The sequence below is a fragment of the Scomber scombrus genome, chromosome 21 (assembly GCF_963691925.1).
Source record: "Scomber scombrus chromosome 21, fScoSco1.1, whole genome shotgun sequence".
Classification (NCBI taxonomy): Eukaryota; Metazoa; Chordata; class Actinopteri; order Scombriformes; family Scombridae; genus Scomber; species Scomber scombrus.
The window spans coordinates 24,828,766-24,840,447 of record NC_084990.1 but is presented as its reverse complement, the minus strand read 5'-3'; positions in this window follow the sequence as shown (position 1 = coordinate 24,840,447).

The window sequence follows — 11,682 nt, the reverse complement described above, 5'->3', positions numbered from 1 at the left end:
CAAATCAAAACTATTGCTCATTACTATTCAAAACATGCTTTACATTTAAATTCTCTCCAACATCTTTTCCCTTTTTTTTCTTTTACTCAGTTTATATAACTAAAAAATTGAATACTTTGAAAATAGCAATAACACATTTGAGCTGAATAATAAGTATATAGTCTATAAAAAGGCAGTGAAGTAAAAATATATAAACTCATCAAACATCTGGACTGATTTTTAAATGAGTTCTTGACTCAACATTTATCCAGATGAGACCATAAAACTCTGGATTCATGAGAATCTGTAAGTTAAAAGTTACAGCTGTTCACATGAGAGAGATTAATGATGACTAAATATAATTATAAACAGATAATTATGTTACAAATGGTCCAATCAGATCTCGTCTCTGCTCTTCTTCTAGTGGGCTTAATAAAGGTCTCACTACTTCCTGTTTTGGAGCGTTGGTGCTGGTGATGATTTTCTTCTTCAGAGTGTTTGTGTTTGTCCTCAGAGGTCCTACTCTGCTCCCTGAGCTCCTTCCTCTTCAGCCGGCTCTCTGGAAACACCGAGGTTACAATAATCCATCTCAATGTCCTCCTGTGGGTCTGACCTCTGCCCCCTGCTGGCCTGGAGAGACATGACAACACAGATCTGCATCATTCCTCTCTTCAGTTCAAGATAAACAGGCTGAGTGCTTCATTTCAATCAGTCCTCTAAACAAACATGTTCAGTACCTTCAGAATGAAATAGACGGCAGTGGTGAACAACAGCAGAGCCACCAGCAGGACGACGACCAGTCTGATGATAAAAACTATTGCACCTGATGAGACACATTCAGTCAAGAACCTGAAGCAGCAGGTGTGTAAAAAAAAAACTAGTTTTCTTCAGAATTTTAACAAAAAAAAACTTTGAGACACTTCATGTGGTTCACTTGACTTGATATGATTCCCCAGATCATGCCAAATAAGTTGATATGGTGTTTTATTGAGAATTTAGTGTTTGAATTATTTGGTACAAAGTTTTTATGGTTACACCACTTAGACATTTTTGCCATAATTAACATCCTCAGCTGCCTTCAGATCAGACAGAAAACAGCTGCAGTTTGATTCATCTGAGACCATCAACATGTTAATAAGACATTCATACAACACTGCAGACACAATAGTTTCCAACAGAAACATGCAGCGAACACAAAGTGACACATCATCAGCTTTTAAGTTGATATATTGAACTTGTTAGTAAACAGTTTCTGATTTGATGAGACAGAAAGCAAAAACTATATTCATTTCCAATGTAACTGTTGTTTCTAAGGTGGATGTGACTGAGCTGGTTCAGGAGAACTGCAGAGTGACAATGAACCACAGCAGGTTGATTAAAGGTGCAGATTGTCTCAGTTTGAATCAATGAGCCTCCAGGAACAAGCTAACTTCTCTACCCTTTAGGATGCTGTCATCCTGGATAAGTTTACAGTTCAGTCCAATGGAAACCACCAACTATCACTGTGACAGAGGAAGGAGAATATTACTGTCAGAGATGATGTCACTGATGGACTTACCTGAACAGGTGATCTCCACGATGTAGGAAGAGGAATCTGATGACGATACACAGTCTATCAGTGCAGATCCAGAATGAAGACAGTCAGAGCTGATCCTCCATACAGATCTGGCTGAGGTTTCGTTTCTGCTTCTTGTTGAAACAGCAGAGCCACAGTCCAAATATCTACATATTACATCTGCTTCCTTCAGGGTCCAGGCCGAGTCACTCATCACTGATCTCCACTCTCCCTGTTTCATCTCCAGTGTACCTGCACAGCGACTGGCTCCTCCCACCAACCTGACAGGATCTGAACAGAAACAAGAGAGTCATCAGTAAAAGAATAAAGTGAGTTTCATTAGAACAGAAACAAGAGAGTCATCAGTAAAAGAATAAAGTGAGTTTCATTAGAACAGAAACAAGAGAGTCATCAGTAAAAGAATAAAGTGAGTTTCATTAGAACAGAAATGAAGACAAATCAAAGCTGCAGCTCCTCTTCTACCTGAGCAGGTGAGTCCAACAGCTTTACCAGGTGAGCAGGTTCTTCTAGCTGAGTCTGATCTTCTACAGTCCAGGAGAGCAGACTCATGGCCTCCACACTGGAACTCTTTGGTCCACATTGGAGCCTCCACTTCTCCATAGAGCGCCCCCTGGAGGACTGAAGGAGCCCCACAGCCAAGCTCCCTACAGACCACCTCTGCATCCTGCTGGTCAAAGTCAGCTTCACACACTGAGGACCATGACTGCTCAGACTTCACCTCCAGTCTGCCTGAACACAGACTAGTCCCATTCACCAGCCTGACAGAGTCTGGAGAGAGAGGACCATCATTAGTTTTGGGAATATTTAACTGCAACATTCATACCAATAAAGCTTTTTCTGAATTAGAAAATAACAACTGATAAAGAGAGAGAGCACATTCATACCATGACTCAAGTCTTTATCTACAGAACATAGTTCATGTTATTTGTACGATTTTAAAATGTCTCATTCAGGCACCATCTTGTGGTAGAATGTTTCTGTTTTCTACTGAATCTTTATTTTAGCAGGAAAACCTCATTAAGATTAAACTTCTCTTTTGCAGGAGTGTCCTGGTCAAGACATGCAGCAACAGAAGGTTTCAGACAAACAACATAAAAACCAGTAATACAGACAGACCTCTGTAACATGAAGAATGACACTGTGGTGGACAGCAATGCATGATATCAGAAAATAAAGCAGATCAGAGCACCGTGGTAGCTGAATGGTTACAGCACCACATAACCACAACGTCCCTGATTCAACTCTGACTGGAGACCTTTGTTACATTTCATACCCCTCTTTCTCCCCCTTGTTTCCTGTCTACTTATCCACCATCAGCTGTCAATTAAGGCAGAAATACCCCAAAACATATAAATAAAGATGTAGCTGTTTAAAAGGAGGAGTCTCTCTGTTATTAGGTATCACACCCCTCATAACTCTGTTCACAGTAGAATAATGGATGAAACTACAGCTAATCTGAATTAGACTCCTCCTGTTTTCCTCTGTCAGATTATTGCTTTCAGCAGTAGCAGCTCATGCTATCAGACCTCAGCTCAGACTACAGAGAACTGTAATTATTAACACTGGTCTGAGGTAGGGATGCCCCCTGAAACCTGCTTCTGAACTGGAACCAGTATTAAACACTTAAAAACCTGAGGTATTTTTAAGCTCAGTTCTTTTATCAGTACTTGAAGAAAACAAGGAGTGAGATTATTGGATGGTAAAATCTGGTTTTGGGTTCTGTTTGTTTCCATGGAGATATTATTGAGTTCATATTGGGACACTGTTGTAAACATTGTTGTTGATGTCAGCAAACTCTGTATTTTTAACTCTAAAATATAAATACATTATAGTCCTGTTGTGGAGTCATGACTTTCATTAACTATAATATTAATATAGTAATTACTTAATAATAATAATAAAGAGCTGATAAGAGTATTGATAAAGAACCGGATCAATAAGTGGTATTGATAAGAGTAGTAGTATTGATGAAATCCTAATGAAACTGATCCCTAGTGTGAAGTCAGTACATCTGATCATGGTTCTGACACTGAGCTGACAGAGAGCAGCAAACTGCTCTGTTTACACTTTGTTAATACAAATGATTAAATACCATATACATACAGTATATTGTAACTCTAAACTGCTACTACTGCTGCTTTCTCTTGTAGTGTGAATATCCTTAAAGGTGCAGATTGTCTCAGTTTGAATCAATGAGCCTCCAGGAACAAGCTGACTTCTCTACCCTTTAGGATGCTGTCGTCCTGGATAAGTTTACAGTTCAGTCCAATGGAAACCACCAACTATCACTGTGACAGAGGAAGGAGAATATTACTGTCAGAGATGATGTCACTGATGGACTTACCTGAGCAGGTGATCTCCAAGATGGAGGAAGTTAAAACTGATGATGCACAGTCCCTCAGATAAGATCCAAAATAAAGACAGATAGAGGTGATGCTCCATACAGATCTGTCTGAGTCTTCATTTCTGCTTCCTGTTGAAACAGCAGAGCCACAGTCTACATATCTACATATTATATCTGCTTCCTTAAGGGTCCAGACAGAGTCATTCAGGGTCCAGTCAGAGGAACTAACTGGTTTCCACTCTCCATGTTTCACCTCCAGTGTACCTGCACAGCGACTGGCTCCTCCCACCAACCTGACAGGCTCTGAACAGAAACAAGAGAGTTATCAGTAAAAGAATAAAGTGAGTTTCATTAGAACAGAAACAAGAGAGTCATCAGTAAAAGAATAAAGTGAGTTTCATTAGAACAGAAACAAGAGAGTCATCAGTAAAAGAATAAAGTGAGTTTCATTAGAACAGAAACAAGAGAGTCATCAGTAAAAGAATAAAGTGAGTTTCATTAGAACAGAAACAAGAGAGTCATCAGTAAAAGAATAAAGTGAGTTTCATTAGAACAGAAATGAAGACAAATCAAAGCTGCAGCTCCTCTTCTACCTGAGCAGGTGAGTCCAACAGCTTTACCAGGTGAGCAGGTTCTTCTAGCTGAGTCTGATCTTCTACAGTCCAGGAGAGCAGACTCATGGCCTCCACACTGGAACTCTTTGGTCCACATTGGAGCCTCCACTTCTCCATAGAGCACCCCCTGGAGGACTGAAGGAGCCCCACAGCCAAGCTCCCTACAGACCACCTCTGCATCCTGCTGGTCAAAGTCAGCTTCACACACTGAGGACCACGACTGCTCAGACTTCACCTCCAGTCTGCCTGAACACAGACTAGTCCCATTCACCAGCCTGACAGAGTCTGGAGAGAGAGAGGACCATCATTAGTTTTGGGAATATTTAACTGCAACATTCATACCAATAAAGCTTTTTCTGAATTTAAAAGTAACAACTGATAAACAAAGAGAGCACATTCATACCCTGACTCAAGTCTTTATCTACAGAACAATGTTACATTAATTGTATGATTTTAAAATGTCTTATTCAGGCACCATCTTCTGGTGGATTATCTTTTCTTTTTATCTGCTGAATCTTAATTTTAGCAGAAAAACTTCATTAAGATTAAATAAGAGGTATTGATAAGAGTAGTAGTATTGATAAAATCCTAATGAAACTGATCCCTAGTGTGAAGTCAGTACATCTGATCATGGTTCTGACACTGAGCTGACAGAGAGCAGCAAACTGCTCTGTTTACACTGTGTTAATACAAATGATTAAATACCATATACATACAGTATATATATATATATATATATATATATATATATATATATATATATATATATATATATATTTTTTATTTTTTTTATTTTTTATTTTTATTTTTTTAAATTTTCAAAGATATATAAAAGAAAATACAAAACAAAGACTGGGTTTTTTATAAGGTGCAAGTAGAAAGTTATTTTGTAGATCACCAGGCATACAATAAAAATAACAAAGAACCTAGGGAGGAGCAAAGTCTTAGGCATAAATCAAATAAGCAAGAAACGAGATATATCTCCACAGATCTTTCCAGCTGTTTCGCTGCTAGAGTTAAATGTTTTAAGGGACAGGAAAAACAATTCGAAATCATTTATAAACCAGTCAAAGGAGGGTTTGCTATTTCTCCACTTACTACAATGAATATGATATTTATCCATTAAAACAATCATATTTATCATATCAGAGATATTAGACTTTAAATTATCTATGTAAAAGAATATGTCATTTATTCTAAGTAATAACCAATTTCTTATTTCTAACAAATCTTTTGGACACAGGGCATGAGAAAAAAAACATATGGTCAAATGTTTCATCTGCTGCATTACAACAGGTACACAGGTCAACTTCAAATTTAAATCTTTTTCTTATAAATTCAGCAACCGGGTAAACTTCATAGAGAGATGAATCATGGTCGCACCACATGACTTTTTTTTAAGGCCAGTGCCAATTAATCTTAAAAAACCCACTAAAATCACTTTCACATTATAATATGAACCTTCAGGTACACAACACTCTGAATGTTTGAACTACTGCATTAGATATGCTTGTTTTTTATTATTCTACAATTGAGTTGTTGTAAATCCTTATACGTCATTGACCCAGTTACCTTATCAGTCACTTGTGCTTTAAATCCTCTGTTATAATCATAAAATACTATAGATTTCATAGCAGCACTAATCAATTTGTTATTACATTTATTATCTTTTAAGTTACAATCATTTACCATCAATTTTGGTAGTACGGCTTCAACATTAAAATATAATAAAGTATTCTGGATTAATTGAATCAGTGGTAAGGGGATTGCTTTACAAATCCTATTATACTCTCTTTGAGTACAATTTAATTCATATTTTTCTAACCAAGCCCTGTAGTCCAAAAGAACTCCATCAGAGTCCATTATATCCTTTACAGACACAATGCCTTTCTCATACCAATCTCTTCTGAATATCGATTTTGCTGTTTACTGTGATCACTCTGTTATTCCATAGAATAGATCCATGAGGGGAGAAATTATGAGTAATTATCATTTTCCAGTATTGAAGAATCTCCTTGTGGAAATTGGATAGCTTAATAGGAACCTTGTGTACCTCAAAATCACACTTTAGTAGAAATTCAAGCCCTACTATTTTTTTTAAACAAGGTTCTCGGAATATGAAAGGACACAGACTCTGGCTTTGAGAAATATGTTTTCAACCATTTAATCATTAGAGTTCCAACCATTGAATCAAATTCTAAAGCTTTAATACCCCCTTTTTCATATTCTTTAACTTAGTGTGATCTTTTAATATAATGGGTTATATTTTTCCTTAAGAACTGAAAAATAATAGAATTGGCTTTTTTTATATTTTTTGAAGAGACATACAGGGAGTGACATGGATAAATTAATTCAGAGATACCTTCTGCTTTTGATAAAATAACTCTACCAAAGATTGTAAGATCTCTGGTTAGCCAGCGACTTAAAGATATCTTCATGTCTGTTAAGCGATTAGCTATATTAACGTCTTCTCTTCTGATAACATTGTTATCATTATTCCAAGATATTTTACTTCAGATGCAACTTTAATTGAAGCAATACTGGGATCTGTACATGTATGAATGGGAAGTAATTCACATTTTTGATATTTAAGGAAAGCCCTGAAGCTCTGGAGAATATAGAAATATTATTAAGAGCTTTCTATACCATATATTTATTTTTTAAGAAGATGGCTGTGTCATCTGCAAACTGACTTATTTTAAATTCCTCATTGAATATTGAAATACCTTCTATTTCAGGATTGTTCTTAATGAGCATTGTTAACAGATGAGTGGGCAGCCTTTCCGAATACCACGTAGCACCTTGAACCTCGGGGTCATTCCAGGGTTCAAGGAAACAGAACTATAAATGTCAGTATAAAACATCTTAATATCACAAAATGTTTTACCAAAACCTATAAAGTGTAACACTTCTAATAAAAAACAATGTTCAACGGTGTCAAAAGCCTTATAAAAATCAAGAAATAACACCAAACTATCAGCATCAATAAGGTCTTCATAATCAAGCATATCTAATATCAACCTGGTATGATTGTGTATACTTCTACCTTTCATAAAAGCTGATTGACATTCATCTATTATTTCCTTTAAACCCTCATTTAATCGGTTTGCATAAACATGTGCCAGTAGTTTGTAATCGTTACACAATAAGGTTGTCGGTCTCCAATTATCCAATAAAAGTACATCCTTGTTGGGTTTTGGGATTAGAGAGATAAGACCCTGTTTCATTGTGGGAGAAAGATTGTTGGTTGAAATGCATTCTATGAAGGCATTGTAAAGCAACTCTCTAATATCTTTCCAAAAACATTTATAGAACTCTACGGTTAGACCATCTAATCCTGGTGACTTCCCATTACACATCTGCATCTCTGTCTAGCTCTTTAATTTCAAGCTTATCCTCCATGTATTTCATCATCATCCATTATCTTGTTTTGTTCTGTAATTTTATTTAAAAACTGAAGACAGTTTTCCTTAGAAAAATTGGATTTATACAAATTGCTATAAAAAAACTTTAATTTCCTCATTCACTTGGTCCTGATCTTCATTAATAACATCAATAATAAGTAACCTATGAATTTTCTTCTTTGTCTGTCTCTGTTTTTCCAAATTAAAGAAATAGGACACATTTTTTTCCCCTTCCTCAATCCAACGAGCCCTTGAACGAATAAATGCTCCCTTTGCCTTATCCAAATACATATTATCTAGTTGAGATTGAATACTGTTCAATTTAGCATATTCCTCCGTTGTTAAATCCGTTCTACAACATAATTTATTGATTTCATTTGTAATGTTTTGCTGTTTGTTTTTTAATTTTAGAGGACACTTTACTTATCTTAATTGCAACCTAAATTTAAATCACTCCCACTTACTCAAGGCTGACATTTCCAATACAGCAATTTCTTTAATGAGCTGTTTGACCTCTTTGCAAAAATCTGTATTTTCCAAAAGAATATTATTAAATTTCCAAATGGAATTGTGAATAGACCCATTTTTCGATAAATAATATGGTATCATTATAATTATGAAACTGACCCTTTGACGGAAGACGATCCAACCAGAGATCTGGTGCCAAATTAAAATCTCCTCCAACTATTATTTTATCAGTTGTATACGACACTTTCCATTCTTCTATCAGTTCGCTCAGAGCCAAAAATACACATACCAGAACATAATTAATGCCATTTATCTCTAAAGCCACCCTTTAAATCACTTTTGTGGTCTATTACCTTTCCAGAGAACCTATTAAACAAAATCATAACTCCAGCAGAATGCAATATTCCATGACTACCATGTCTCCCCATTGCAGTTTCCAACATTTCGTGTCTGCCTCCACTGAATGGGTTTCTTGCAAAAAAATACAATTAGCCTTTTGCTCCTTACAGAAAAGAAAAATAGCCTTACGTTTTACACTTTTTCTCAACCCCCTAACATTTGAAGATTAAAAAGACAACAAATTAAACTAGTAAATAACATTTAAAAGAAATGCGCAATATCCTAGTGATACGCAAGAATGAGTAAACAAAATCCTTGACCTTCATATAAAGTGCAATAACCTTTAAATCCTAAAAAAAAAAAACCCAACATAACATCAATACACTTCAAGATACCTGCTTAGAGCACAGAATCTTTGCTCAGGGTCCACTCTTTTGTTGCCAATTAGTGCGTAGAGTTTGTTGCGAGCCTCCTGGTCTTCTTTGGAAAAATCTTCACGGACACGTACGTGCATCTCTCTGCAGACCCTCGCATCTTTCGACCTTTTCCAGACTTCATCCCGAACAGTTCTCATCCCAAATTGAATTATGATTGCCCGAGGAGTACCATTGGAGGCAGCAGGATTATCCTTTCTTCCTTGGCGATGGACAGTATCCACAGACTGTCGCAGCCACTCCACCGACAGTGGTATAACTCTCGTAAGTATCCCAATAGCCGTCTCCCTTGTATCTTCTCCCTCCTTCTCTGGAAGACGTTCCATCTTCGTTTGTAGCGGGCTTGCTCCGCACATGCAATTTTCAACTGGTTGTTTTCTTTCTGGGGATCACTTACTTTTTTTTTTAAGCACACCGATGTATTGTTGCCGTTGTATTGTATTGTTTCGATGCCCCTGTCAAAACTTTTCAAAAGTTCAGTCTGTTTGTCCATCTTTCGGGTCAAAGTTTGCACTGCATGAAGAATTGCAGCACTGGTGCTTTCTTCCTCCTTTTCTTTATGCGGTCTCATCTTCTTTGGGTTTGGGCTTTTTATTGGTGTGTGGGTCAAATTTATTCTCTGTTCCTTGGGAGTCGCTTCATCCACTTCAATTTCTTCGATGCCGCCATCATCACACGCTTCACGGAGATCCCTCAGATCATATTCGTGGTCAGTCATGTTGCTAGCAGGGCGTCTCAAATGTAGCAACGTTTGACTGTTGTTGTTTTGTTTTTTTCGATGTATTTAAGTACTATATGTTCTGGCTTAAAAATTTGTGGGGTTATTGCAAATAAAGTTCACAATTCAAGGACTAAAACAAAGCTTTTTGCCAGAGCGTGCATGGTGCTGCCACTCACTCCGCCATCTTGGATCCTCCTCACATACAGTTGTAACTCTAAACTGCTACTACTGCTGCTTTCTCTTGTAGTGTGAATATCCTTAAAGGTGCAGATTGTCTCAGTTTGAATCAATGAGCCTCCAGGAACAAGCTAACTTCTCTACCCTTTAGGATGCTGTCGTCCTGGATAAGTTTACAGTTCAGTCCAATGGAAACCACCAACTATCACTGTGACAGAGGAAGGACAATATTACTGTCAGAGATGATGTCACTGATGGACTTACCTGAGCAGGTGATCTCCAAGATGTAGGAAGAGGAACCTGATGATACACAGTCCCTCAGTGCAGATCCAGGCTGAACACAGTCAGAGCTGATCCACCATACAGATCTGTCTGAGGCTTCATTTCTGCTTCTTATTGAAACAGCAGAGCCACAGTCCAAATATCTACATAGTACGTCTGCTTTCTTCAGGGTCCAGTAATAGTAACTCACTGGTCTCCACTCTCCATGTTTCAGCTCCAGTGTACCTGCACAGCGACTGGCTCCTCCCACCAACCTGACAGGCTCTGAACAGAAACAAGAGAGTCATCAGTAAAAGAATAAAGTGAGTTTCATTAGAACAGAAACAAGAGAGTCATCAGTAAAAGAATAAAGTGACTTTGAAAGAATTAGAAATCATATTCACACTCTGACTGACCTGCTGCTAATTTTTTTGTTGCTGGCTGTGTTACTGTTAGCGTTTCTGCTGTTTTGCAGATATTTACCTGGTGTTAATTTAAGCTTTTGTCCTTTTAGTGTATGCATCTCTATATTTGTAGTTATGTTAACATCTAACTTAGCTTAGCAGTTAGCAATGGCTTCTCTCGCTCTATGTTGCTTCAGTGATGTAGTTCATTTGCGAGTTATTCGCTAAAATTGGAACAAAACACCTTTATTTATTTATTTAGATCATTTTGGGGTATTACTGTCAGAGATGATGTCACTGATGGACTTACCTGAGCAGGTGATCTCCATGATGAAGGAAGAGAAATCTGATGATGATACACAGTCCTTCAGCGCAGATCCAGAATTAAGACACTCAGAGCTGATGCTCCATACAGATCTGACTGAGTCTAACTCTCTACCTCCTGTTGAAACAGCAGAATCACAGTCCAAATATCCACACATTACATCTGCGTTCTTCAGGGTCCAGTCATAATGCTCTACTGGCCTCCACTCTCCCTTTTTCACCTCCAGTGTACCTGCACATCGACTGGCTCCTCCCACCAACCTGACAGGCTCTGAACAGAAACAAGAGAGTCATCAGTAAAATAATAAAGTGACTTTGAAAGAATTAGAAATCATATTCACACTCTGACTGACCTGCTGCTAATTTCTTGTTGCTGGCTGTGTTACTGTTAGCGTTTCTGCTGTTTTGCAGATATTTAGCTGCTGTAAATTTAAGCTTTTGTCCTTTAGTCTATGCATCTCTATATTTGTAGTTATGTTAACATCTAACTTAGCTTAGCAGTTAGCAATGGCTTCTCTCGCTCTATGTTGCTTCAGTGATGTAGTTCATTTGCGAGTTATTCGCTAAAATTGGAACAAAACACCTTTATTTATTTATTTATTTAGATAATTTTGGGGTATTACTGTCAGAGATGATG